The 24,030-nt window shown below is 48.0% G+C and overlaps 1 protein-coding gene across 2 annotated transcripts in view; it reads right to left on the bottom strand.

The window, feature by feature from the left end:
- Nucleotides 1-24,030, bottom strand: part of LOC148508565 (anion exchange protein 2-like) — a 414,596-nt gene that overhangs the window by 383,194 nt on the left and 7,372 nt on the right. The window lies entirely within an intron of this gene.

Below are 24,030 nucleotides of genomic sequence, written 5' to 3'. Positions count from 1 at the left end.
GAGGTAGGAGTGGGAAGGAAGAACAGGGATGAGGTAGGAGTGGGAAGGAAGAGCAGGGATGAGGTAGGAGTGGGAAGGAAGAGCAGGGATGAGGTAGGAGTGGGAAAGAATAGCAGGGATGAGGTAGGCATGGTTTTGGCATGAGTGAGAACGAAGAGCAGGGATGAAGCGAGAAGGAAGAGCAGGGATGTAATAGGAGTGGGAAGGAAGAGCAGGGATGAGGTAGGAGTGGTAGGGAAGAGCAGGGATGTGGCATGAGTGAGAAGGAAGAGCAGGGATGAGGGAGGAGTGAGAAGGAAGAGCAGGGATGAGGTAGAAGTGGTAGGGAAGAGCAGGGATGTGGCATGAGTGAGAAGGAAGAGCAGGGATGAGGGAGGAGTGAGAAGGAAGAGCAGGGATGTGGTAGGAGTGAGAAGGAAGAGCAGGGATGTGGTAGGAGTGGGAGGGAAGAGCATGGATGAAGTGAGAAGGAAGAGCAGGGATGAAGTGAGAAGGAAGAGCAGGGATGAGGGAGAAGTGAGAAGGAAGAGCAGGGATGTGGTAGGAGTGAGAAGGAAGAGCAGGGATGTGGTAGGAGTGAGAAGGAAGAGCAGGGCTGTGGAATGAGTGAGAAGGAAGAGCAGGGCTGAGGTAGGAGTCGGAGGGAAGAGCAGGGCTGAGGCAGGGAAGAGCAGGGATGAGGTAGGAGTGGGAGGGAAGCGCAGGCATGAGATAAGGAAGAGCAGGGATGAGGTAGGAGTGGGACTGAAGTGCAGGGATGAGATAAGGAAGAGCAGGGATGAGAAAGGAGTGGGAGGGAAGAGCAGGGATGAGGTAGGAGTGGGAGGGAAGAGCAGGGATGAGATATGGAGGAGCAGGGATGAACAGGGATGAGGCAGGAGTGTGAGGGAAGAGCAGGGGATGTGGAATGAGTGGGAGGGAAGAGCAGGGCTGAGGTAGGAGTGGGAGGGAAGAGCAGGGCTGTGGTAGGAGTGGGAGGGAAGAGCAGGGCTGAGGTAGGAGTGGGAGGGAAGAGCAGGGCTGAGGTAGGAGTGGGAGGGAAGAGCAGGGATGAGGTAGGAGTGGGAGGGAAGAGCAGGGATGAGGTAGGAGTGGGAGGGAAGAGCAGGGATGAGGTAGGAGTGGGAGGGAAGAGCAGGGATGAGGTAGGGAAGAGCAGGGCTGAGGTAGGAGTGGGAGGGAAGAGCAGGGCTGAGGCAGGGAAGAGCAGGGCTGAGGCAGGGAAGAGCAGGGCTGAGGCAGGGAAGAGCAGGGCTGAGGTAGGAGTGGGAGGGAAGAGCAGGGCTGAGGCAGGGAAGAGCAGGGCTGAGGTAGGAGTGGGAGGGAAGAGCAGGGCTGAGGTAAGGAAGAGCAGGGATGAGGTAGGAGTGGGAGGGAAGAGCAGGCATGAGGTAGGGGAGAGCAGGAATGAGGTAGGAGTAGGAGGGAAGTGCAGGGATGAGATAAGGAAGAGCAGGGATGAGATAGGAGTGGGAGGGAAGAGCAGGGATGAGGTAGGAGTGGGAGGGAAGAGCAGGGATGAGATATGGAGGAGCAGGGATGAGGCAGGAGTGTGAGGGAAGAGCAGGGGATGTGGAATGAGTGGGAGGGAAGAGCAGGGATGAGGTAGGAGAGGGAGGGAAGAGCAGGGATGAGGTAGGAGTGGGAGGGAAGAGCAGGGATGAGATATGGAGGAGCAGGGATGAACAGGGATGAGGCAGGAGTGTGAGGGAAGAGCAGGGGATGTGGAATGAGTGGGAGGGAAGAGCAGGGATGAGGTAGGAGTGGGAGGGAAGAGCAGGGATGAGATAAGGAAGAGCAGGGATGAGGTAGGAGTGGGAGGAAAGAGCAGGGATGAGACAGGAGTGAGAGGGAAGAGTAGGGGATGTGGAATGAGTGGGAGGGAAGAGCAGGGCTGTGGTAGGAGTGGGAGGGAAGAGCAGGGCTGAGGTAGGAGTGGGAGGGAAGAGCAGGGCTGAGGTAGGAGTGGGAGGGAAGAGCAGGGATGAGGTAGGAGTGGGAGGGAAGAGCAGGGATGAGGTAGGAGTGGGAGGGAAGAGCAGGGATGAGGTAGGGAAGAGCAGGGCTGAGGTAGGAGTGGGAGGGAAGAGCAGGGCTGAGGCAGGGAAGAGCAGGGCTGAGGCAGGGAAGAGCAGGGCTGAGGTAGGAGTGGGAGGGAAGAGCAGGGCTGAGGCAGAGAAGAGCAGGGCTGAGGTAGGAGTGGGAGGGAAGAGCAGGGCTGAGGTAAGGAAGAGCAGGGATGAGGTAGGAGTGGGAGGGAAGAGCAGGCATGAGGTAGGGAAGAGCAGGAATGAGGTAGGAGTGGGAGGGAAGTGCAGGGATGAGATAAGGAAGAGCAGGGATGAGATAGGAGTGGGAGGGAAGAGCAGGGATGAGGTAGGAGTGGGAGGGAAGAGCAGGGATGAGATATGGAGGAGCAGGGATCAACAGGGATGAGGCAGGAGTGTGAGGGAAGAGCAGGGGATGTGGAATGAGTGGGAGGGAAGAGCAGGGATGAGGTAGGAGTGGGAGGGAAGAGCAGGGATGAGATAAGGAAGAGCAGGGCTGAGGTAGGAGTGGGAGGGATGAGATATGGAAGAGCAGGGATGAACAGGGATGAGGTAGGAGTGGGAGGGAAGAGCAGGGCTGAGGTAGGAGTGGGAGGGAAGAGCAGGGATGAGGTATGGAAGAGCAGGGCTGAGGTAGGAGTGGGAGGGAAGAGCAGGGATGAGGTATGGAAGAGCAGGGCTGAGGTAGGAGTGGGAGGGAAGAGCAGGGATGAGGTAGGGAAGAGCAGGGCCGAGGTAGGAATGGGAGGGAAGCACACGGATGAGGTATGGAAGAGCAGGGCTGAGGTAGGAGTGGGAGGGAAGAGCAGGGATGAGGTATGGAAGAGCAGGGCTGAGGTAGGAGTGGGAGGGAAGAGCAGGGCTGAGGTAGGAGTGGGAGGGAAGCGCAGGGCTAAGGCTGGAGACGGAGGGAAGAAAAGGGCTGAGGCAGGGAAGAGCAGGGCTGAGGCAGGGAAGAGCAGGGCTGAGGCAGGGAAGAGCAGGGCTGAGGCAGGAGGGGAGGGAAGCGCAGGGATGAGGTAGGGAAGAGCAGGGCTGAGGCAGGGAAGAGCAGGGCTGAGGCAGGGAAGAGCAGGGCTGAGGCAGGAGTGGGTGGGAAGCGCAGGGATGAGGTAGGGAAGAGCAGGGCTGAGGTAGGAGTGGGAGGGAAGCACACGGATGAGGTATGGAAGAGCAGGGCTGAGGTAGGAGTGGGAGGGAAGAGCAGGGATGAGGTATGGAAGAGCAGGGCTGAGGTAGGAGTGGGAGGGAAGAGCAGGGATGAGGTATGGAAGAGCAGGGCTGAGGTAGGAGTGGGAGGGAAGAGCAGGGCTGAGGCAGGGAAGAGCAGGGCTGAGGCAGGAGTGGGTGGGAAGCGCAGGGATGAGGTAGGGAAGAGCAGGGCTGAGGTAGGAGTGGGAGGGAAGCACACGGATGAGGTATGGAAGAGCAGGGCTGAGGTAGGAGTGGGAGGGAAGAGCAGGGCTGAGGTAGGAGTGGGAGTGAAGCGCAGGGCTAAGGCTGGAGACGGAGGGAAGAAAAGGGCTGAGGCAGGGAAGAGCAGGGCTGAGGCAGGGAAGAGCAGGGCTGAGGCAGGGAAGAGCAGGGCTGAGGCAGGGAAGAGCAGGGCTGAGGCAGGAGGGGAGGGAAGCGCAGGGATGAGGTAGGGAAGAGCAGGGCTGAGGCAGGGAAGAGCAGGGCTGAGGCAGGGAAGAGCAGGGCTGAGGCAGGAGTGGGTGGGAAGCGCAGGGATGAGGTAGGGAAGAGCAGGGCTGAGGTAGGAGTGGGAGGGAAGCACACGGATGAGGTATGGAAGAGCAGGGCTGAGGTAGGAGTGGGAGGGAAGAGCAGGGATGAGGTATGGAAGAGCAGGGCTGAGGTAGGAGTGGGAGGGAAGAGCAGGGATGAGGTATGGAAGAGCAGGGCTGAGGTAGGAGTGGGAGGGAAGAGCAGGGCTGAGGCAGGGAAGAGCAGGGCTGAGGCAGGAGTGGGTGGGAAGCGCAGGGATGAGGTAGGGAAGAGCAGGGCTGAGGTAGGAGTGGGAGGGAAGCACACGGATGAGGTATGGAAGAGCAGGGCTGAGGTAGGAGTGGGAGGGAAGAGCAGGGATGAGGTATGGAAGAGCAGGGCTGAGGTAGGAGTGGGAGGGAAGAGCAGGGATGAGGTATGGAAGAGCAGGGCTGAGGTAGGAGTGGGAAGGAAGAGCAGGGATGAGGTATGGAAGAGCAGGGCTGAGGTAGGAGTGGGAGGGAAGAGCAGGGATGAGGTATGGAAGAGCAGGGCTGAGGTAGGAGTGGGAGGGAAGAGCAGGGATGAGGTATGGAAGAGCAGGGCTGAGGTAGGAGTGGGAGGGAAGAGCAGGGATGAGGTATGGAAGAGCAGGGCTGAGGTAGGAGTGGGAGGGAAGAGCAGGGATGAGGTATGGAAGAGCAGGGCAGAGGTAGGAGTGGGAGGGAAGAGCAGGGATGAGGTAGGGAAGAGCAGGGCAGAGGTAGAAGTGGGAGGGAAGAGCAGGGATGAGGTAGGGAAGAGCAGGGCAGAGGTAGAAGTGGGAGGGAAGAGCAGGGATGAGGTAGGGAAGAGCAGGGCTGAGGTAGAAGTGGGAGGCAAGAGCAGGGATGAGGTAGAGAAGAGCAGGGCTGAGGTAGGAGTGGGAGGGAAGAGCAGGGATGAGGTATGGAAGAGCAGGGCTGAGGTAGGAGTGGGAGGGAAGAGCAGGGATGAGGTAGGGAACAGCAGGGCTGAGGTAGAAGTGGGAGGGAAGAGCAGGGATGAGGTATGGAAGAGCAGGGCTGAGGTAGAAGTGGGAGGGAAGAGCAGGGATGAGGTATGGAAGAGCAAGGCTGAGGTAGGAGTGGGAGGGAAGAGCAGGGATGAGGTATGGAAGAGCAGGGCTGAGGTAGGGAAGAGCAGGGCTGAGGTAGGGAAGAGCAGGGCTGAGGTAGGAGTGGGAGGGAAGAGCAGGGCTGAGGTAGGAGTGGGAGGGAAGAGCATGGCTGAGGTAGGAGTGGGAGGGAAGAGCAGGGATGAGGTAGGGAAGAGCAGGGCTGAGGTAGGAGTGGGAGGGATGAGATATGGAAGAGCAGGGATGAACAGGGATGAGGCAGGAGTGGGAGGGAAGAGTAGGGATGAGGTAGGAGTGGGAGGGAAGAGCAGGGATGAGGTAGGAGCGAGAAGGGATAGCACAGGTGAATTAGGAGTGTGTCATGAACCCCCGAGTGCAGTTTATCACAAGTCACAGGATGTAGTACAGGTTGAGTCTCCCATATCCAAATACTTCGAAATACAGAATATTCTTAAATACAGATTTTTTTTTAGCAAGACTGAGATAGTGAAAAACTTTGCTTTCTGATGGTTCAATGTACACAAACTTTGTTTAAAGGCATGAAATTATTACAAATATTGTGCAAAACTACCTGCAGGCTGTGTGTATAAGGCGTATATAAAACAAATGCAATCTGGGTTTAGATTTGGGTCCCATCCCCAAGATATTTCATTATGGTATGCACATATTCCAAAATACGTAAAAATCTGATATCCAAAATACCCCTGGTCCCAAGCATTTGGGATATGGGAGACTTAACCTGTAGTACATTATGAATATTTACTTAAGGATAATACCATGACAAGGGAACGCAGGAATACTTTGAAATACAGGTCACTAGAAACTGCAGGAACAATGGGAATGGTAGTACACAGGAGACTCGCAATAAATGACAGAAGCAAACAGCAGGGTAAATATCAGAACACAGGAGCAATAGGAACACAAATCCAAATTGAAAATTTACTCCCAGATGGGCTTAGTAGTGCATCTCATCACCGTCTGGGAGAACGCTTTTGTGCTTCAATGGTTGGTATGTAGGAGAAGAAAATAGATACATAGTAGAGTATTGAACATAAAGTTTATTCATATAGAAACAAGCACAAAAACGCCTAAAACATTTCATAATAATAACAAATAAACACAGTAAACAAATTTAAGACCAATCTCGGAGGTAAAGGCTGTAGGAGGAGATCAGGCATATTAAGCACCTATTGGCACATAGAAGTCCCGGACACTCCGCAGCCCACTGTCCAGGGTGTTAGCGACACTTCTCGATATCTTTCTCAGGATGCAGATGGTCTGACTTACTAACACTAAAGGTGGGTCTCCAACTGGTAGCTCAGGGTCTTCATTTTGGTAGCTCACCTAGCTGCAGTTTTTCCGAATCAAGTAGGAGGAAGTGACCTCTGATGTGTGCCTCCTCGTGATGTTAACACCATGAGTGGAGCCACAGGAAGCACGTCAGGTAATTGCCGCCGCCATAACAGCAAATCACCTGAAGAGCATCCACGTGGTTCCACCCACAACATCCATGCTACGACGGAGCGAGTGACTCCTGCCCAGCCCTGCTAGAAAAATATCACACAGCAGCCCTGCCTATATCGGTTGCTCCTCTACTGCACGTACCGCCTTGGAGCCGGTAATTAACAGTGAAATGCGCCTGTACTTAAATTTTATGTACAAACTACAACAATATCACTGTAATAATTTAATTTATTTTGTATAACAAAAAAAATTATATATATATATATATATATATTTTTTTTTTTTTTTTTTTTTTTTTTTCTTCATTAAATGACCTTTAATTGTTCGGTTATTAGCCAGATTTTTTTTTTTTCTACAATTTTAGTAGCTCTTCAGGAGGTTTAATTTTTCTAAAGTAGCTCACACCCTAATTAAGGTTGGCGTCCATTGCACTAGACTATATGCTCCATGAGCGATATTGTCTAGCGTTTGCCCAGCAGTGCCGGGTTCAATGTCGTATACGACAATGAGCATCCACACTGAACGATATTAGCGATATTGTTCAGTGCCAGCACCCCTTCTCATCCCTGTACTTGCAGAACCCGACGATATAGTCAGGTCGCCCTGCAAGTACCGGCAATTCAAGATATAGTCAACGACCAACGGGAGCGTACATCGCTAGTAGTTGACGACATACCCACTGGACGATACCGATATCGTTTGGACCGTCCAAGTTACAGTCTAGTGCACAGGTTCTCAAACTTGGTCCTCAGGACCCCAAAGAGTGCATGTTTTCCAGGTCTCCTCACAGAATCACAAGTGATATAATTATCTCCACCTGTGGATCATTTAAAATGTGTTAGTGTATAATGAATACACCTGTGCACCTGCTGGGTAACCTGGAAAATGTGACTTGTGTGGGGTCCTGAGGACAAAGTTTGAGAACCTCTGGTCTAGTGGATACCCACCTTAAGGCTTTTATCCCTGATAACCAGACATGAAAAGACCATGGTGGAACCCATTTGTATTTCAAAGACCGGAAATTCCAGCCACAACAGTTCCAGGTTTGCGGTTCACAGGTAACAATCGTTCCAATGCAATAAAAAACATACAGAAAGACATTCTGCAATAGGAACCGCTATATTAAAGAGAGTAGGCATTTACTAATGTTGTATATATGCTATTAAATGCAAGTTTTTAACGTTCTTGGTTTTTTCCCATTTACAGCAAACCACATTCGCATCCCAGAGCGCATATAACATTGCGGGAATCACAGGTCAAAAAAAAAAAAAAATTGTTAATTTTACAGGTCACAGCATTAGTAGTAAAATCAACCAACCATTTTCCTGCCCAAACTAGGATATTTCACTGCATTACACCAATTCCCGCATCGGTGAATTCCCTTCCAGCAAATACTGGACCTCCCTTTTTATCTTCCACAAGACAACTTTCTACCAATTTATCCTTCAAAAGACCTCTGCAGATAAAAACAGGCGGGGAAAAATTTACTAAGCAGCGGCCTCTAAACCTCGGCGGTTTGATGGTGGGATCTAAACCTCGGCGGTTTGATGGTGGGATCTAAACCTCGGCGGTTTGATGGTGGGATCTAAACCTCGGCGGTTTGATGGTGGGATCTAAACCTCGGCGGTTTGGTGGCGGGTTCTAAACCCCGGGGGTTTGGTGGCGGGTTCTAAACCCCGGGGGTTTGGTGGCGGGTTCTAAACCCCGGGGGTTTGATGGCGGGTTCTAAACCCCGGGGGTTTGATGGCGGGTTCTAAACCCCGAGGGTTTGGTGGTGGTTTCTAAATGACAGCGCTGTTCTAGAATGTGTTTGAACGTATGTTTTGCAGCGGTTTTGGCCTTAGTAAATCTGCGGGTAGCAAAACCGCCGCAGTTTCTTTTTAGTCTTCTAAATTGGCCAAGGGGTATACTGTATTATTTAGCTAATTAAAATGGCGTTCGCTTTGCCTACTTACTCAAATAAGAATTGGAATCCATTTCTTTCCTAAGCGTTTTTGTTTTTATTATTATTTCCTGGTAAAACGTAGATGGATAAAATGTAAAAAATATTTTCTTTCTGGATGTTGGAAAAAGTTAATTGTACAGTACTGTGCAAAAGTCTTAGGCAGGTGTGGCAAAAATGCTGTAAAGTAAGAATGCTTTCACAAATAGAAGGGTTTGCATTTTATTAATTGATAAAAATAAACTATTAAGTGAATGAACAGAAGAGAAATCTAAATCAAATCAATATTTGGTGTGACCACCCTTTGTCTTCAAAACAGCATCAATTCTTCTAGGTACACTTGCACACAGTTTTGAAGGAACTCGGCAGGGAGGTTGTTCCAAACATTTTGGAGAACTAATCATAGATCTTCTGTGGATGTAGCTTCTGTCTCTTCATGTAATCCCAGACAGACTCAATGATGGGGAGATCAGAGCTCTGTGGGGGCCATATCATTACTTCCAGGACTCCTTCTTCTTCTTTAGGCTGACGATAATGTCATTAAGAACTGGCTGTATGTTTGGGGTCGGTGTTGTCACGGCTTGGCGTGCACCTGGACCCGGAGTGGAGTCAGATGGAGAGTGAGGATTCGCTTGTTGGTACTGGAAAGCAGCCTGTCTTAAGGGGGTATGACTCATGAAGGAAAGGTTCACTTGTAGGGCGAGATAAAGCTAGGAGACGCTGGCGGTACTCAGAGATCCGGGGTCGGCTGGGCAAAAAGCAGGTAGCGGGAAACAGAAGACAGGCAGTAACAGGAGCAGGACCGCACCAAGGCTGAGAGGTGATGCTGTAAGGGCATACTGGAGCTATGGCCCTTTAAGGAGCAAGGGAGCACAGAGAACTATCTCGCAGCATACGCTGTGATAGACGTTGCACTGGCAACTAAAGAGCCTCTTGACAGCCCTTCAGTACCCTCAGGTAGTGCAGGATTGGCTGCTAGCCTCCCCAGCCCAGGCTGTAACCCGATTGACCCAAAACAGACATGTGACCCAAATCCAAGATGGCCGCACCCAGTGGTCACAGTGTGGAAACACTGCCAGTCTCAGCCTCTCTCACCTGCCTCCAGATGGAAGCCCTTAGTCTGCGGAGGCTCACAGTCTCCAGGACCCTGCACCCTCGCTGGATTCAATTTCGGTCGGGAGTCCAAGGAGACGGAAGATATTGTCGACATATAACTGGGCCAACTCAGGAGCGGATGGTAGTTTCTTGAGGGGAATATCATGTACCATTTTAGAGAACCGATCTACCACTACCCAGATGGCGGTGAACCCGTTGGAGACAGTTAAGTCCGTTACAAAGTCCATGAATAGGCGTGTCCATGGATGGGTTGGTATCGACAGGGGAAGCAACGTGCTGGCTGGAGCTTGTCTGGATGTTTTATGCTGAGCGCACTGTGGACAGGAGGAAATAAAATCTTTAAATTTCAGACTTCATAGCAGCCACCATAATGACCATTGCAAAAACTCCACAAAGTCTTACGTATGCCCAGGTATCCAGAGAAACGGGAAGAATGAGCCCACTTCAATAGCTGTTTGCACATAACTGGGGTCACAAAGGTCTTCCCAGGAGGGGGTTGAATGCGGGTGGCAGCAAATGCTCTGCAGTCTAGAACTGGGGTCCCCTTTGGATTTTCGGAAGATGCATCGAAGGAAAGTGAACGGGAGAGAGCGTCTGCTTTTTGATTCAGTGAGCCAGGGCGAAAGGTCAAAGTGAAGTTGAAACGAGAAAAGAATATTGCCCACCGAGCCAAACGAGAACTCAGGCACTGGATATTCTTTAAATATAGGAGGTTCCGATGATCCGTATAAACGGTGATGGGAAACGTAGCTCTTTCGAGAAGATAACGCCATTCTTCAAAGGCTAATTTTACAGCCAACAATTCCTGCTCTCCAATGGGGTAATTTCTTTCTGCTAGGGAAAATTTCTAAGAGAAGAACCCGCAGGGATGAAACTTGTTATCTTCGAGTTTCTGGGAAAGTACCGCGCCTACTTCAGAGGAGGCGTCCACTTCTAGAAAAAATGAGTAATTGATGTTAGGTTGTCTCAGTACTGGAGCAGAAATGAAGGCTTGTTTGAAAAGTTGAAAGGCGGTCCCAGCCTCGGGAGGCCACTGAGATGGATTTGCCCCCTTGCGAGTCAGGGCAGAAATGTGTGCCATGAGGGTGGAGAATCCCTTGATGAAGCTTCGGTAATTATTGGCGAAGCCGAAAAATCTTTGTACTGCCTTCAATGAATTTGAATGCGACCAGTCCAAAATAGCCTGTACCTTTTTGGGGTCCATTTCAAGGCCGGAACCTGAGATGATGTAACCTAGAAATGGAACAGAGGAAACTTCAAACACACATTTTTCTGCTTTACAGTATATGTGATTCTCACGTAGACGGGTAAACACTTCCTTGACTTGAGACCGATGCTTGTCAATAATGGAGGAGAATATCAAGATGTCGTCTAGAGAAACCACCACAGAAACATATAGTAAGTCGCGGAAGATCTCATTCACGAAATTTTGAAAAACAGCAGGGGAGTTACAAAGACTAAAGGGCATTACAAGATATTCGAAATGACCGTCCTGAGTATCGAATGCTGTTTTCCATTCATCACCGGCACGTATCCTAATAAAGTTATATGCCCCTCTTAAATCCAGTTTGGTGAAAATAGTAGCTCCTTTTACTCAAATCAAAAAGTTCGGTAATGAGGCATATCGGGTAGCGGTACTTGACAGTTATGTCATTTAAGCCCCTGTAATCAATGCAGGGGTGCAAACCTCCATCCTTTTTAGATACAAAAAAGAAGTCTGCACCAGCTGGTGAGGACGATGATCGAATGAACCCCTTTTGCAGATTTTCCTGGATGTATGCTGACATGGCTTTGGTCTCGGGCAGAGACCGTGGGTAAGTACGACCACGTGGAGGAGTTTTGCCAGGGATCAATTCAATGGGGCAATCCCACTCCCGATGAGGAGGCAGAATATCGGCTCCCGTTTTACAGAAGACGTCAGAGAAAGAGAGGTACTGGCTGGGAATTGGAGCAGTGGTTGCAATGTGAATTTCTTTAACGGGCTTGATTTGAGGAAGGCAGGACACTAGACAAGCTACCCCCCAGGACAAGATTCGCATGGTGCCCCAGTCAATGTTGGGAGAATGCTTTCGTAACCAGGGATATCCGAGGATGACCCCATGTGAGGCCTTGGGGATCACCAAGAATTGGATGGTTTCTGTGTGAAGGGCCCCAACACGAACCTGCACAGGTTGTGTACGAAGAGAGACGATTCAGTTGATAATCTGGGTACCATCTACTGCAGAGAACATGGCTGTATGATCAAGGGAAGACACAGGGATCCGAAATCTCTGGACGAGTTCAGCAGTGATAAAATTTTCGGCAGCCCCTGAATCAAGGAGAGAGAGAGAGAACAATTTTAGAACTGTGAATCTACCATGTCCATTACTTTAGAGCTTTTCCAGTCTTTGATGGAGACGAGGACATCACTCCCAACCTGGTGTCTCAGATACAAGTTAGGATTGGGAGTTTCCCGGATGACGTGGACAGGCAGCGACCAGATGACCGGTCTCCCCGCAGTACATACACAGGTTCTCCTGCCGGCACCTTTGCCGTTCCTCTACAGTGAGACGAGCCCGATTAATCTGCATGGGCTCGTCGCCCAGCGGTTCATGTGGGAGGGTGGTAGGAGTAGTGGTCAGCTGGAATCTAAAAAGTTCTCCCCTACTTCTCTCACTCCGCCGTTCTCGAAACCATAGGTCCACTTTATTACAGAGGGAGCTAAGATCATTGAGAGTAGCCGGAAGATCTTGTTTGGAGAGGTCGCCTTTTATACGATCAGACAGCCCACTCCAATGGCAGAAATCAGAGCCTCCTCATTCCATTTTAGCTCCATTGCCAGTGTTTGAAATTGGATGATATACTGACTGATCTGGGGTCGGCTGGGCAAAAAGCAGGTAGCGGGAAACAGGAGACGGGCAGTAACAGGAGCAGGACCGCACCAAGGCTGAGAGGTGACGCTGTAAGGACACACTGGAGCTATGGCACTTTAAGGAGCAAGGGACCACAGAGAACCAGGTGTGAAAGAGCCTCTTGACAGCCCTTTAGTACCCTCAGGTAGTGCAGGATTGGCTGCTAGCCTCCCCAGCCCAGGCTGTAACCTGATTGGACCAAAACAGACATGTGACCCAAATCCAAGATGGCCGCACCCAGTGGTCACAGCGCGGAAACGCTGCCAGTCTCGGCCTCTCTCACCTGCCTCCAAATGGAAGCCCTTAGTCTGTGGAGGCTCACAGTACCCAGCGCCGCTCTCCAGGACCCTGCACACCCGCCGGATGCCCCGTGCCAGAGCGCCCAGAGCAGTAAGGACCGCGATCTCGGCAGCCTGTCAGCCTTGATCGTGACAGTTGTCATGCTGTAGAATAAATTTGGAGCCAATCAGATGCCTCCCTATTGGTATTGTATGATGGATAAGTACCTGTCTGTATTTCTCAGCATTGAGGACACCATTAATCCTGACCAAATCCTCAACTCCATTTGCTGAACTGCAGCCCAAAACTTGCAAGTAACCTCCACCATGCGTCACTGCTGCCTGCACACTCATTACTGTACCACTCTCCAGCCCTTCAGCGAACAAACAGCCTCTGTTACAGCCAAATATTTTAAATGTTGACTCATCAGTCCAGAGCACCTGCTGCCATTTTCCTGCACCCCAGTTCCTATGTTTATTGTGCAATATATATTGACATAGTCGGGGTAGGGAGTCCCTCTCCTGGGGTAGATGGACATCTCCTTACACACAGCAGCCAGGGAACAGCACTCCAGTGCAGGGTTTTTCATGCAAGCTGGGCAGAACCAGTTTTATTGTGCAATATAAACAAAACATAAAAATAAATCCTAGCCCGTCTGGGCACTAACTAGACAGGTTATTCCCTCTCTACAAGTGGCAGGGCCTACTGCCTTACCACAAACACAGCCCTTTGAAATATCACAGTGTCTCTGAACAAACCTCAGTGTCTGTTCTATCAGCGTATGTGAGACACTGAACCAACAGCTATATGCACCACTTGCAGGTGCAACTACTAATCAGCCTGCTCTCAAACTGAAAGGTCCAACACCTGGAATGGCCTGTGGATGGAGCCCTCCCTCTTTTCTCACATCCACACCCCCAGGACCCATTATCCAGCTTTTACCAAAAGCAGACAACTCCTGGTCTGTTTGGCATAACATACTTTTCCTGGGGTTTTTTAAAACACATATGATAGGAATCTGGGACACACATATATACCATCCCAGACTTCTCCAATGCCTCTATCACTATATATATATATATATATATATATATATATATAAATTTTCCATAGACAAGAACCCTTAGTTTCACATGTCCCATTAAGGCTTGATGCAGGAAGACAGGGCGGCGCGGATGGGGAAAAGACAGATTGGTGCAGATGAGGGAATAGAGACTACCACAGTTAGGAGACCACACAGCAGTAGGGATTGGGGAAGATATAGCAGCATGGAGGCATATAGGAGAAGGTGTACATGCATAGACAGAGTATGATCGTTTTAGTAATTAGGGAGCTAAATAAGTATTCTGAATGAGATAGGTTTATGGAATGAGAAGGATGTTGGAACCCAGGGAGAGATTGTTGTGGTGACCGAATGGGAAGATTGTGGGGACTGAGTGGGATGTGGGAGCTACATAACTGCTCAAACCTTAGTTGCATAGACTGCATGTGTGTATTCCAATGAGCACACAATTCTGTGAATTAGTAGCACCACCATTTTGTGAATGACAGGAATCTCATTCTGTGAGAGTGCTGAATCTGCAGTTCACCACAGGGTGTGATGGCATACCATATCTGTATTGTGCAAGGAACACGTCCATTAAGAAGTCAGAATTTCATTGCTTTTTCAAGTTTGAGTGGCAGAATCTCAGTAGGTTTTGTGAAATTTCAGATCATTTTTAAGAAGCCTTAATGTGACATGTGAAATCGTAAGGATTTTGGTCTATGGAACTGAATTTTAATAATTTATTAATCATCAGGAATGGGAGCAGCAAACCGGGCCACCTGCAGGGGAGAAGGGCAATAAAATGGTAGACTAGCGCTGGTGGTGGATGAGACAGGACACAGGGGGTGTTTCGGGGTGCAGAGGGAGAGAGGGCTGCGGGGGGCAGTGAAAGCAGCAGGGCAGTAGTGGGGGACAGAGGGGCTCACTGGCGCTGATAGTCACAGCCCTGAACTGATTCTTAAGGCTCCTACACACAGAACGATGTGCTCACGATGCAATATAGTGAACGATTTCCCTTGAACACTCCCCGGCACTCCAGGACACGATATGGTGCTGAAACAGCACTTTTTGACATAAGAACTATCGTGCAAGATCTAAAGATAGCTGACTGCATGTACGGACTAGCGAGACTCGTTTTTCAAGCATCTGCGTAAGAAAAAATAAAAGATTCAGAGATGCATGGATGGATCAGCGAGATTAGTCCATGCATCCGTGTTAAAAAAAATGAAAAATAAAAAAATAAAATTTCACAGCTGGTCCTGGTTGCAAAAATACATGGGACAAAAGATGTAAGGATCCCTTGTATTTAGCACAACTAGCTCAGGGTCAGCTGAGCCAGTCCTGGCTTTGGAAATATAGTGGAAAAAAAGCGCTGAGGTCCCCTGTATTATCCATAACCAGCACTGGACCCTTTCTAGCGGGAGAGTAATGCCACAGCCATGGGAACCCATTCACTCGGTCCCCCGGCCAAAGAATTACCCCGCCCAGGCCGTGGATCCATGGGAAGCTGGGGACCTCCCCCCCAATAAAGGGGTCCTCCTCTGCACAGCGCAAACTAAGGCCTTGGGTGTATCCCCGGCAACCCAGGACGGTGGGTGTATCCCCGGCAACCCAGGACGGTGGGTGTATCCCCGGCAACCCAGGACGGTGGGTGTATCCCCGGCAACCCAGGACGGTGGGTGCCGGGGTTGTGTAAAGTGTAGTGTAAAAAATAGATGGACTAATATTGTCTTTTGCAGGTTAACTACAGGTTCCCGCAAGTCCCCCCCACATGCTGGTACTATTAGAACAACAAGTACCAGCATGCGGGGCATTACGGGCCCGCTGGTACATGTAAAGAAAATATTTAAGTGTATTGTGTTTATTTTACTGCACCCTCAGCTGGGGGCGGCGGCCTTTAAGCTCTCTCTCCGCTGCCCATCCAGGGCTTCTGGAGTCTTCACCTGGAGGGCTGCCACCTCCCCAGGGCTTTCCGCATCTTCACTTGGGGGTCCCCCAGCCGCTAATGCCCACTACCTCCGCCACGTCCCGCCGATGCTAACGCCTGCACCGGGATCCGGGCTAAAAGGCAGCCATCTTAGTGCACCCAAGTGAAGCTACTGTACACCCCCTGCAGGAGGCCACATACTGAGCAAGTTAACAATCCCTAGCTTTAAAATGGGTCATATTTTGTAACTTTCTGAATAACCTGAACCCCAAAAGGCCCTACACTGGAACAAGAGTTCCCTAACAAAACACACCCAAAGTCCTAATTTGTCCTCTACCCTGAGCCATGCCTTCTCAGAAATGCCCCATATACTATAGCAGAAAAGTGTCAGTTTTACCAAACAGGAGATGGAAGAAAAAAAAAAAATGATAAATTAAATTTCAGATTACTCACAATTACTAATTTTATTTGCCCTGAAATTTCAGCACCGAGCGACAGTTCTACCCGTCCATGCCAAATTTCAGCTCAGTACGTCCAATAGCTTTTGAGATGTAGCCCCTCAAACACCATGCCCCCTCTCAGGAATTTGCTATGTTTATTCGATTGGGGCATAGCCGTACCCTTATAATATATACAAACCAGAAGAAAATGACCAAAAAGGCAAATAGAACAATAGTTGAAAGAGCACAAAACTAGGTTTAGTGATGCAGAAGGGTCTGGCGTTAGCAGTTCAAGCCGCTGTCTAGACCTACAGCGACATCCTAAGACAAGACCCCATTAAAGGCATGGGCCGGTCAAGTATCAACTATTTATATGTATTTGGATGCAGGGAAAAGAAGATGCAAGTCCACCTCGTGTATCATGGCTAAGATACGGTCAAAAGAGCAAAGACTAGAAGCTTCTGCTGGTTTCCCATAATCCTGCAAAGACGAGACGTAGTGTTTCATGAGACTGACCTCAAAGACCAGCAAGACCTTGTACCAAAACAAAACGTGTGATGCTAGATGAGCCTGGATAGGAAGCATTATACCAAAACAAAACGTGTGATGCTAGATGAGCCTGGATAGGAAGCATTATACCAAAACAAAACGTGTGATGCTAGATGAGCCTGGATAGGAAGCATTATACCAAAACAAAACGTGTGATGCTAGATGAGCCTGGACAGGAAGCATTATACCAAAACAAAACGTGTGATGCTAGATGAGCCTGGATAGGAAGCATTATACCAAAACAAAACGTGTGATGCTAGATGAGCCTGGATAGGAAGCATTATACCAAAACGTGCGATGCTAGATGAGCCTGGATAGGAAGCATTATACCAAAACAAGCGATGCTAGATGAGCCTGGATAGGAAGCATTGTACCAAAACAAAACGTGCGATGCTAGATGAGCCTGGATAGGAAGCATTATACCAAAACAAAACGTGCGATGCTAGATGAGCCTGGATAGGAAGCATTGTACCAAAACAAAACGTGCGATGCTAGATGAGCCTGGATAGGAAGCATTGTACCAAAACAAAACGTGCGATGCTAGATGAGCCTGGATAGGAAGCATTATACCAAAACAAAACGTGCGATGCTAGATGAGCCTGGATAGGAAGCATTATACCAAAACAAAACGTGCGATGCTAGATGAGCCTGGATAGGAAGCATTATACCAAAACAAAACGTGCGATGCTAGATGAGCCTGGATAGGAAGCATTATACCAAAACAAAACGTGCGATGCTAGATGAGCCTGGATAGGAAGCATTATACCAAAACAAAACGTGCGATGCTAGATGAGCCTGGATAGGAAGCATTGTACCAAAACAAAACGTGCGATGCTAGATGAGCCTGGATAGGAAGCATTATACCAAAACAAAACGTGTGATGCTAGATGAGCCTGGATAGGAAGCATTATACCAAAACGTGTGATGCTAGATGAGCCTGGATAGGAAGCATTATACCAAAACAAAACGTGCGATGCTAGATGAGCCTGGATAGGAAGCATTATACCAAAACAAAACGTGCGATGCTAGATGAGCCTGGATAGGAAGCATTGTACCAAAACAAAACGTGCGATGCTAGATGAGCCTGGATAGGAAGCATTATACAAAAACAAAACGTGCGATGCTAGATGAGCCTGGATAGGAAGCATTATACCAAAACGTGCGATGCTAGATGAGCCTGGATAGGAAGCATTACGGCTGAGAGAGACTAGAACTACATTTATCAAGCGGCAAATTCTGTGTCAGTTTGAATGCAACCGGAAAGCGCCGCGCACACACTCTCAGCCAATCAACGTGCCCCATGGAAAGCAATGGAAAGCCACGAGTGACCGTCACTATTGCCACGGCTCTCCGCTAAACTAGCTCATCTGGTTTGGTTTTGCCAGGATCCCTAGATCTACATGGATCAAAGAGAACCTCATCCCAGGATTGTGCGAGTATTAAAGAGGAGAACAAAGTATGTGTGAGGGAGCGTATTATAGAGCAGTCAGTTTCCATGTCTGCTCTTTATATTAATGCAGGCAGACTACAGGTACCAGCAGGCTCTTAGTGCCCAGGCATACGTCACTTACGGATCTACTACTGGGAGGCAGTCTGTAAAGAACAAAATTATATAACCATTTACAATTAACCCCACATACAGCCCAAGGCTAGTGTCTCTCGGGAGGGTGAAGCCCATTTTATTTTCTGGGGTCCTGTGTTCCCATGGGATTCCAGCACTTTCTTCCCCTAACAAACCTATGCTCAGAGGTCTGAGGCTGGTTATTGATTTGGGGCTGGAACCCCATATATAAAATAAAAAAAAAATAAAAAATTATTTAACTATTTCTGTACTTTTTAGCCTAACAAAGCCTGCAGAGATCACAGTGATTTGCGCAGTGCTTCACACAAACTCCTGCTAAGCTCAGGTCAACTGAGTGGCAGCTTCATAAATCCGGGGCCTATTCTATTGTCAAAAACATTGATGGTGCTTTGATATTCTATTCTATTGTATAGTACTTTTATGGTGGGATTAGCCTCAGTAACTTGGCGATTTGCAATACTGACAAAAAAACCCTGGGAATTACGGTTTGTAGGTCACATGAAATGTTCTGACCAATGAACTTTCTACCAGCTCCCTCATCTTAGTCAGTATTTTATGTGACCAGCCTTCAGCTACAGACGTGTCCTCGCTCATCTAATCTCAATACGCCACGCAGCGCGATATGCCTTGCGTGAATGAGCAACCGGGTACCATGCTACTCTACTAGAGCCGGGCGTCTTGTTTTGCCAAAAAGTTTAAATCGCAATGTGATGAGACTAGGAAACACCAGGGGACTGCGCTGAGTAATGTGATGTGTGACACCTGTATATCTGTGTGCTCCTAAGTCTGTATATGGGAGACTGCGCTGAGTAATGTGATAGGTGACACCTGTATATCTGTGTGCTCCTAAGTCTGTATATTGGAGACTGCGCTGAGTAATGTGATATGTGACACCTGTATATCTGTGTGCTCCTGAGTCTGTATATAGGAGACTGCGCTGAGTAATGTGATACGTGACACCTGTATATCTGTGTGTTCCTGAGTCTGTATATGGGAGACTGCGCTGAGTAATGTGATACGTGACACCTGTATATCTGTGTGCTCCTGAGTCTGTATATGGAGACTGCGCTGAGTAATGTGATATGTGACACCTGTATATCTGTGTGCTCCTGAGTCTGTATATGGAGACTGTGCAGAGTAATGTGATATGTGACACCTGTATATCTGTGTGTTCCTGAGTCTGTATATAGGAGACTGCGCTGAGTAATGTGATACGTGACACCTGTATATCTGTGTGCTCCTGAGTCTGTATATGGAGACTGCGCTGAGTAATGTGATATGTGACACCTGTATATCTGTGTGTTCCTGAGTCTGTATATGGGAGACTGTGCAGAGTAATGTGATATGTGACACCTGTATATCTGTGTGTTCCTGAGTCTGTATATAGGAGACTGTGCTGAGTAATGTGATATGTGACACCTGTATATCTGTGTGCTCATGAGTCTGTATATGGGAGACTGCGCTGAGTAATGTGATATGTGACACCTGTATATCTGTGTGCTCCTGAGTCTGTATATGGAGACTGCGCTGAGTAATGTGATATGTGACACCTGTATATCTGTGTGTTCCTGAGTCTGTATATGGGAGACTGTGCAGAGTAATGTGATATGTGACACCTGTATATCTGTGTGTTCCTGAGTCTGTATATAGGAGACTGTGCTGAGTAATGTGATATGTGACACCTGTATATCTGTGTGCTCATGAGTCTGTATATGGGAGACTGCGCTGAGTAATGTGATATGTGACACCTGTATATCTGTGTGCTCCTAAGTCTGTATATTGGAGACTGCGCTGAGTAATGTGATATGTGACACCTGTATATCTGTGTGCTCCTGAGTCTGTATATGGGAGACTGCGCTGAGTAATGTGATACGTGACACCTGTATATCTGTGTGCTCCTGAGTCTGTATATAGGAGACTGCGCTGAGTAATGTGATACGTGACACCTGTATATCTGTGTGCTCCTGAGTCTGTATATAGGAGACTGCGCTGAGTAATGTGATATGTGACACCTGTATATCTGTGTGCTCCTGAGTCTGTATATGGAGACTGCGCTGAGTAATGTGATATGTGACACCTGTATATCTGTGTGCTCCTGAGTCTGTATATGGGAGACTGTGCTGAGTAATGTGATATGTGACACCTGTATATCTGTGTGCTCCTGAGTCTGTATATAGGAGACTGCGCTGTGTAATATAATATGTGACACCTGTATATCTGTGTGCTCCTGAGTCTGTATATGGAGACTGCGCTGAGTAATGTGATATGTGACACCTGTATATCTGTGCGCTCCTGAGTCTGTATATAGGAGACTGCGCTGTGTAATATAATATGTGACACCTGCATATCTGTGCGCTCCTGAGTCTGTATATGGGAGACTGCGCTGAGTAATGTGATATGTGACACCTGTATATCTGTGTGCTCCTGAGTCTGTATATGGGAGACTGCGCTGAGTAATGTGATATGTGACACCTGTATATCTGTGTGCTCCTGAGTCTGTATATAGGAGACTGCGCTGAGTATTGTGATATGTGACACCTGTATATCTGTGTGCTCCTGAGTCTGTATATAGGAGACTGCGCTGAGTAATGTGATATGTGACACCTGTATATCTGTGTGTTCCTGAGTCTGTATATGGGAGACTGTGCTGAGTAATGTGATTTGTGACACCTGTATACCTGTGTGCTCCTGAGTCTGTATATGGGAGACTGCGCTGAGTAATGTTATATGTGACACCTGTATATCTGTGTGCTCCTGAGTCTGTATATAGGAGACTGCGCTGAGTAATGTGATATGTGACACATGTATATCTGTGTGCTCCTGAGTCTATATATGGAGACTGCGCTGAGTAATGTTATATGTGACACCTGTATATCTATGTGCTCCTGAGTCTGTATATAGGAGACTGCGCTGAGTAATGTGATATGTGACACATGTATATCTGTGTGCTCCTGAGTCTATATATGGAGACTGCGCTGAGTAATGTGATATGTGACACCTGAATATCTGTGTGCTCCGGAGTCTGTATATGGGAGACTGCGCTGAGTGATGTGATAGGTGACACCTGTATATCTGTGTGCTCCTGAGTCTGTATATGGGAGACTGCGCTGAGTAATGTGACACCTGTATATCTGTGTGTTCCTGAGTCTGTATATGGGAGACTGTGCTGAGTAATGTGATATGTGACACCTGTATATATGTGTGCTCCTGAGTCTGTATATAGGAGACTGCGCTGAGTAATGTGATATGTGACATCTGTATATCTGTGTGCTCCTGAGTCTGTATATAGGAGACTGCGCTGAGTAATGTGATATGTGACACCTGTATATGTCTGTATATGGGAGACTGCGCTGAGTAATGTGATATGTGACACCTGTATATCTGTGTGCTCCTGAGTCTGTATATAGGAGACTGCGCTGAGTAATGTGATATGTGACACCTGTATATCTGTGTGCTCCTGAGTCTGTATGTGGGAGACTGCGCTGAGTAATGTGATATGTGACACCTGTATATCTGTGTGCTCCTGAGTCTGTATATGGGAGACTGCGCTGAGTAATGTGACACCTGTATATCTGTGTGCTCCTGAGTCTGAATATGGGAGACTGTGCTGTGTAATGTGATATGTGACACCTGTATATCTGTGTGCTCCTGAGTCTGTATATAGGAGACTGCGCTGAGTAATGTGATATGTGACACCTGTATATCTGTGTGCTCCTGAGTCTGTATATGGGAGACTGCGCTGAGTAATGTGACACCTGTATATCTGTGTGCTCCTGAGTCTGTATATAGGAGACTGTGCTGAGTAATGTGATATGTGACACCTGTATAGCTGTGTGCTCCTGAGTCTGTATATAGGAGACTGTGCTGAGTAATGTGATATGTGACACCTGTATATCTGTGTGCTCCTGAGTCTGTATATTGGAAACTGCGCTGAGTAATGTGATATGTGACACCTGTATATCTGTGTGCTCCTGAGTCTGTATATTGGAAACTGCGCTGAGTAATGCGATATGTGACACCTGTATATCTGTGTGCTCCTGAGTCTGTATATAGGAGACTGCGCTGAGTAATGTGATATGTGACACCTGTATATCTGTGTGCTCCTGAGTCTGTATATGGGAGACTGCGCTGAGTAATGTGACACCTGTATATCTGTGTGCTCCTGAGTCTGTATATAGGAGACTGTGCTGAGTAATGTGATATGTGACACCTGTATAGCTGTGTGCTCCTGAGTCTGTATATGGAGACTGTGCTGAGTAATGTGATATGTGACACCTGTATATCTGTGTGCTCCTGAGTCTGTATATGGGAGACTGCGCTGAGTAATGTGATATGTGACACCTGTATATCTGTGTGCTCCTGAGTCTGTATATAGGAGACTGCACTGAGTAATGTGATATGTGACACCTGTATATCTGTGTGTTCCTGAGTCTGTATATGGGAGACTGTGCTGAGTAATGTGATATGTGACACCTGTATATCTGTGTGTTCCTGAGTCTGTATATGGGAGACTGTGCTGAGTAATGTGATATGTGACACCTGTATATATGTGTGCTCCTGAGTCTGTATATGGGAGACTGCGCTGAGTAATGTGACAACTGTATATCTGTGTGCTCATGAGTCTGTATATGGGAGACTGCGCTGAGTAATGTGATATGTGACACCTGTATATCTGTGTGCTCCTGAGTCTGTATATGGGAGACTGCGCTGAGTAATGTGATAGGTGACACCTGTATATCTGTGTGCTCCTGAGTCTGTATATAGGAGACTGCGCTGAGTAATGTGATATGTGACACCTGTATATCTGTGTGTTCCTGAGTTTGTATATGGGAGACTGCGCTGAGTAATGTGATATGTGACACCTGTATATCTGTGTGCTCCTGAGTCTGTATATGGGAGACTGTGCTGAGTAATGTGATATGTGACACCTGTATATCTGTGTGCTCCTGAGTCTGTATATGGGAGACTGCGCTGAGTAATGTGATATGCGACACCTGTATACATCATCATTTTTCTCAGTAAATATATTGTAATGGGGCTATTGAAATAAAATTTTAACCAAATGTCAGCAACAACCCATGCAATCCACACATGCAAATAAATCAAACCATAGATGTCCATAAATTAAGTTATATGTAATAATGTGAAATGACACAGGTAAAACGTATTGAACACATGAAGAAAGGGGAGGTGAAAAAAGGCATAGAAATCCAAGACACCAGCTGAAATCTATCAGTAATTAGAAAGCAATACTGCCCCTTCTCAGTGCAAATTAATATAAGCTGGTTCAGTTCCAACTAATGGCCTATAAAAAAGGTGTCTCATTACCAAGATGTCACAAGAAACATCTCATGATGGGTAAAAGCAAAGAGCTCTCTCAAGACCTTCACAACCTTATTGTTGAAAAACATACTGATGGCAATGGTTACAGAAGGATTTCTACACTTCTGAATGTTCCAGTGAGCACGGTTGGGGCTATAATCCAGAAGTGGAAAAAACATAATTTCACCATAAACCAGCCATGACCAGGTGCTTCTCGCAAGATTTCTGACAGAGGAGTGAAAAGAATTATCAGAAGAGTTGTCCAAGAGCCAAGGACAACTTGTGGAGAGCTTCAGAAAGACCTGGAATTAGCAGGTACAATTGTTTCAAAGAAAACAATAAGTAATGCACTCAACCGCCATGGCCTGTATGCACGTTCACCACGCAAGACTCCATTGCTGAAGAAAAAGCATGTAGACGCTCGTTTACAGTTTGCTGCACAACACTTGGACAAGCCTATGAAATACTGGGAGAATATAGTCTGGTCAGATGAGACCAAAATTGAACTGTTTGGATGCCATAATACCATGTTTGGAGGAGAAATGGCGCTGCACATCACCCCAAATACACCATACCAACAGTGAAGTTTTGAGGTGGGAAC

Source organism: Taudactylus pleione, unplaced genomic scaffold, assembly GCF_031769625.1.
Source record: "Taudactylus pleione unplaced genomic scaffold, aTauple2 ptg000356l, whole genome shotgun sequence".
NCBI lineage: Eukaryota > Metazoa > Chordata > Amphibia > Anura > Myobatrachidae > Taudactylus > Taudactylus pleione.
This window is presented reverse-complemented; position numbering and strand designations above follow the sequence as displayed.